The sequence below is a fragment of the Salvelinus fontinalis genome, chromosome 13, assembly GCF_029448725.1.
Source record: "Salvelinus fontinalis isolate EN_2023a chromosome 13, ASM2944872v1, whole genome shotgun sequence".
Taxonomy (NCBI): domain Eukaryota; kingdom Metazoa; phylum Chordata; class Actinopteri; order Salmoniformes; family Salmonidae; genus Salvelinus; species Salvelinus fontinalis.
In genome coordinates this window covers 46,411,274-46,417,757 of record NC_074677.1, presented here as the reverse complement: position 1 = coordinate 46,417,757, position 6,484 = coordinate 46,411,274, and positions in this window count along the sequence as shown.

Sequence of the window (6,484 nt, the reverse complement as noted above, 5' to 3'; positions counted from 1 at the left end):
AATCTGTAGTTCATTAAAACACAATTTAAAATGTAGTTTTGGAAGGGCTGAGTACGGCCTTTGTAATACATTAAAATATATACAGTACCAGTCAAAAGTTTGGACACACCGACTCATTCAAGGGTTTTTCTTTATTTCTACTATTTTCTACATTGTAGAATAATAGTGAAGACATCAAATCTATGAAATAACAGACATGGAATCATGTAGCTAGCTAGCAATACGTTTTTACTTGCAATGAAAACAACTTTCTGACAAAATTAGAAATGTATAATATCTGAAACTGTAGCTAAACTCTTACCCGTATACATGGATGGATTCTTTAAGGCAGACTGAAACCCCTTTCATTAAATAAGACGTCCTGTGTTGTTTCCTGTGTTGTTTCCGCTTGGCCCATTGTTGTGTCAAGTCACTCTGGTTCACACTGACCGTGTGCAATGCCATCAGAATCATCTTAAGCTTTAGCCCCCATCCAAACTCTGACCATTTTACTCGCCCTAGCAGAGCTGGTTAGGCTGTTTTCATGTTATCCAGAGCGTTGGTGACTGTAACTGTGCTCCTGGCAACAATTTAACTGCACTTTTTTTGCCGACATTTACTGACACCGGCCATATTCAACCGATGTTGAGCGTTCGTAAATTCATCAGTTATTCTGCGCCCTGTCAAACTCTGTCGGGTCTACTCCCGCTCCTCCCCTCCGGCGTTCAACGTCGCTGGTATACTAACCAGCGGTCCTGGCATCTTTCATTATGCACACCTGGCACCAATCATTAGGCACACCTAGACTCCACTACCTCACTTATTACCTCCCTATATCTGGCACTCACTTAGGTTCTTTCCCCAGTCAGTATTGTTCCTGTGTTTGTGGCGTCTCTACAAAATGTGGAAAAAGTCAAGGGGTTGGAATACTTTCCAAATGCACTGTATTTTACATGAGTTATCTTGTTGCTATTATTCCCACCCTTCAGCTCCATGCAACCTCTCATATCTATCTCTTAACACCATCCATATTGGATTTCTATTTGCCATATTGACCGGGTGGCCAGCTCTAGGAAGAGTCTTGGTGGTTCCAAACTTGAAGAATTATGGAGGCCACTGTTCTTGGGGACCTTCAATGCTGCAGAAATTTTTTGGTACCCTTCCGCAGATCTATGCCTCGACACAATCCTGTCTCGGAGCTCTACGGACAATTCCCTCGACTTCATGGCTTGGGTTTTGCTCTGACATACACTGTCAACTGTTGGACCTTACATAGACAGGTGTGTGCCTCTCCAAATCATGTCCAATCAATTGGATTTACTACAAGTGGACTCCAATCAAGTTGTAGAAACATCTCAAGGTTGTTCAATGGAAACAGGATGCACCTGAGCTACATGTTGAGTCTCATAGCAAAGGGGCTGAGTACTTATGTAAATAAGGTATCAGTTTTTTTTATTTTTAATACATTTGCAAACATTTCTAAAACCCTGCTTTCGCTTTGTCATTATGGGGTATTGTGTGTATATAAAACATTTATTTAATCATCTATTTTTAAATAAGGCTAAAAACTTAACAAAATGTGGAAAAAAGGGAAGGGGTCTGAATACTTTCTGAATGCAATGTAAATATGTGTATGTGTGTGTGTATATGTATATACAGAAGCACATTTTAAAAAATCCCACTGTACCTAACATCATTACTGTCACGCCCTGACCTTTGAGAGCCGTTTTATTTCTCTATTTGGTTAGGTCAGGGTGTGATTTGGGGTGGGCATTCTATGTTTTCTATTTCTTTGTTTTTGGCCGAGTGTGGTTCCCAATCAGAGGAAGCTGTCTATCGTTGTCTCTGATTGGGAATCATACTTAGGCAGCCTTTTTCCCACCTGTGTTTTGTGGGTAGTTATTTTCTGTTTAGTATCTGTTTACCCGACAGAACTGTTCGCTTTCGTTTTGTTACTTTGTACGAGTGTTTCTTTGATCAATAAAATCATGAACATTTTCCACGCTGCGCTTTGGTCCACTCATTCCGACGAGAGCCGTTACAATTACTAAACTTTAGACATACTATTTACCACACCCAGTCTCAGAGATGGCTAACTGGAAGTTCCTTTGGTCTCTACTGGTTTATGTAAATCAGCTTTGTTTTTGTGCACCTTATTTGTGGGACAATCTTCAAAATGTTCTTAAATTAGATGTTCTGGTGCCTCTAGACCAACCCAGAAAGCTGACTGAGGACCTTTTTACTTATAAATGTTTTTTTTTATTACCGTGTTTTTCTTTCTGCTTAAATGTTGGATTTATATAGATGTGTGTTTTCTGTAATTTGTGTATTTCAGGGCTCATCTGTAAAACAGACCTTGGTCTCAGTTTGACTCCCTATTAAAATAAAGGTTAAATAAATGTTATAAATAAAAGTTATCAAACTATCTATCCATCAAGAAAGTCTGTCAAAAACAAAAGAAACTATGTTAAATCAAATCAAATAATATTTGTCACATGGGCCGAATACAACAGAATACTGTGAAATGCTTACTAACAAGCCTTTAACCAACAATTCAGGTCATGGTAGACCTTACTCAATCCCCTCTCATTCGGCCCCACTTCACAGTAGAAGCATCAGACAAGGTTCTAAAGACTGTTGACATCTAGTGGAAGCCTTAGGAAGTGCAAAATGACTCATATCCCACTGTGTATTCGATAGGGGCTGAGTTGAAAATCGACCAACCTCAGATTTCCCACTTCCAAACACTGGAGTGCATATGGGACAAATTCTCTGACATTAAAAATAATAAAACCTATGTGTACTTTTCCAGGCAACACCTTCTCAAACCTCCGCATCACTGACATGCTTTCACTTCTTTGACCTACTTTCCTACTGATCAACATTTTGGCCTCAATCACTTTCACATTTTCTTTAATATCATCTATGGACATAGATATTGTGGACCCCAGTAATGACTCCCCTCAATCTAGCATTATTACCAGGGACATGGCTTTCAATCTTCTTCCCATTTAAGCTTTTCCATTTTCAGAATCTTCTCTTGCTGAGCCTGGCTACCACACAATTTTAACAATCTACCATTTCCAATGAACCGAGCTAATTTGACTTCACCTACCTCTTTCTCTAAGGCATTAGTTAGTCAGTTAGGGTGTAAGTGAGGCCCTGTGGTCTCATGAAAACCCTCACCACTTTCCACTACAACACATCATTACCCTTGCTTCCTACCTTGGCCGTCTTTATGCTTTCTTTACTAGACGAGCCAATGCTTTCTGTATCATGAGCTCTCTTCTCGCTATGTCTTTCCACTACCGACCTTGACCCTCATCCTCCCGCTCCATACTATCAGAACTGACACCGATATTGTTCACATTCCAGCACAGCTGTTGCTTCAACAACTTTATATCCATTTCCTCCATCTTGTCCTCACTACTCAATGCCATTTCCGACTATCCGACTCACATCTTTCTTCTAAATGCCCCTTTTCAATCAATAAAAAACTTGAAGACAGAGGGGGTGGCAGGAATTGGGGATCTGTAATCTAAGATGACTGCCTTTTATTGGCTGACCCCACAGTGTGATAAGGCACCTGGCAACCTGGTTCCTAACAACAAAACAGTTTGGTTAGGGCCAAAGTTGTGAAAGGCCAGTTACATATTTTGTCTCTGAGAGAGGGCTGTGAGATGGTGTGCTAAGAGTCACCGGCAGGTCGTTCTGTAACACCATTTATAAAGCCGAAACTTGACTTGGCGGTGTTGGCTTGCGTCAATTCCATTGAGGGTCTGGTTTTGATTAATTTGGATTTACAATCCATGAAAAATGTATTGAGGATAAGAGTTTTAATTCAATATTATATAACCTGATTATTTCTATATAATCAACGGTTGTAAAAGTAGGCCAGATGTTTTTAGAACATAATTGCGAACAAGATTTAAATATTTTTTTTTACCCCCAATTTTCATGGTATCCAATTGGTAGTTACAGTCTTGTCTCATCGCTGCAAATCCCGTACAGACTCGGAGAGGCGAAGGTCGAGAGCCGTGCATCCTCCGAAACACAACCCAAACAAGCCGCACTGCTTCTTGACACAATGCCCACTTAACGCGGAAGCCAGCTGCACCAATGTGTCAGAGGAAACACCATACACCTGGCAACTGTGTCAGCGTGCATTGCGCTTGGCCCGCCACAGAAGTCGCTAGTGCGTGATGGGACAAGGACATCCCTGCCGGCCAAACCCTTCCCTAACCCAGACGACGCTGGGCCAATTGTGCGTCGCCCCATGGGTTTCCCGGTCGCGGCCGGCTGTGACAAAGCCTGGACTCGAACCCAGAATCTCTAGTAGCACAGCTAGCACTGCGATGCAGAGCCTTAGACCACTGCGCCACTCGGGAGGCCTAAATGCATTTTTGTTTGATTTGATTATTTCTATCAAATCAACACTTGACTTTATCTGTCCGGACCCTAACAAATAAATCCGCTCGTGAACGATCCTTCATAGTAATCAGAGAGGAATGAAAACAGCAAATTTCTGTTGAATGTCTGATATAGAACCTACTTTACCTTGGTGGAAGACCATGCAGTTTATTAGGCTAAAGATGAAAAATCTTTATGGACTTCATAGCTTGGTGAATGAGCAAGGAGTTGAGCTTGATGCTCCTTTCCAATAAATATTGAGGGTCTTATTCTGGTGACATGATGATCGATGCTTGGCTGCCGTTTGACAATAGAAATAATATCGCTCTTATCCATAATAATCTAAATGTAGTGTAGGTAACCTACCCAAACTGCATCTGCTAGCTGTTGGCTAGAGCGCATGGGCCAAGACCAGAGTGGGCACATTTGCTATACAACGCATCAGTAGAGTTGGAAATGCGATGGAAACCAATTGAACTTATATTTTTCATTTGGTACATAAAAGTTATTTTTATGTGCACTACGTCATCACACACAGCCTTTTAACCGCAAAAAAAGTTACTTTGATGGAAACATCTCTGGTGGGAAAATGTGCATATTGTTTCATACAGATTTTTGAATATTGGCATGAAAATCTGTCACAAATTGGAAGAAAACCTAGCTAAATAGGCAAGTTTGGGAGAAGTTCAAACAACTTAAAATGTGTAAACAATTTGTTCATATGGAAATTATTTTTAAATTGAAATATTTTATGACAAGTATATTAATGATGTAAGTCCCTTTCGACACCTTTTTAGTTTGTCATGATCCAATTAATGGACTGGTCAAATATGTCCTGACTAACCAAGGACCTTACAAACATGTACAAAAATCTGAGGGCGTTAGGTAGTCTAGCGTTTAGAACGTTGAGTCCATCGCTAGTTCAAATCCCTGAGCCGACAAGCTGAAATATCTGCCGATGTGTCCTTGAGCGAGGCACACCATAATTGCTCCAGGTACGCCATTGTTAATGGCTGACCCTGGCCAGTGGCCCCACTCTTCGAAGGTGTCTCAGGGGGCCTTGGGATATGCAAAATACAAGTTTCCATTTCATACACTTTTACAAATATAAGCACCCATCATATTTCAGTCTCTGGTGTATGTATTAATTGAACTGTGAAATACAGTTTGCGGAAAGTGTGGTCCTAGCAAACAAAGCTTTTTTTATATTTGAGTTGCAAAGGTTCACAAAACAATTTGTTATTTAAAAATCTGTTCACTTTGATAAACGCAACAATTTTACAGTTACAGTTCATATGATGAAATCAGTCAATTGAAAGAAATACATTAGGCTCTAATCTATGGATTTCACATGACTGGGAATACAGGTATTCACCTGTTGTTCACAGATACCTTAAAACCTCTACGGGATCGGTGTCCCCCCCACGGGACGGTTGAGCTAAGGTGCGCTAATGTGATTAGCATGACGTTGTAAGTAACAAGAACATTTCCCAGGACATAGACATGTCTTATATGGGCAGAAAACTTAAATTCCTGTTAATCTAACTCCACTGTCTAATTTACAGTAGATGTTACAGTGAAAAAATACCATGCTATTGTTTGAGGAGAGTGCACAACATCAAAAAACCTTTATCACGGCAACTGGTTTGATACATTCACCTCTGAATGTACTTAATCCACAAACGTGTTCAATCCATTTAAAATGTGTAAGAAATTTGTTCATATGGAAACTAATGATTAACAAGAATTTAATCTTTCTGCCCATATAAGACATGTCTATGCCTAGGGAACCTAATTATCCATCACTTATGACATTCCTGGGAGTGTGTAAACTTACATTTTGTATGTTCTCTATAGTTATGTACTTGAAAATGCATCAATTGACAAATTCGGCACATTTGGGCAGACTTGATACAACATTTTGAACAGTAAAACAATGGTTCATTGGATCAGTCTAAAACTTTGCACATACACTGCTGCCATCTAGCGTCAAGTCTAAATTGCGCCTAGACTCCTAAGTGTAATAATGGCCTTTCTCTTGCATTTCAAAGATGATTGGAAATAAAAAAAATAAAAAGCATGTTTTTTTCTTTGC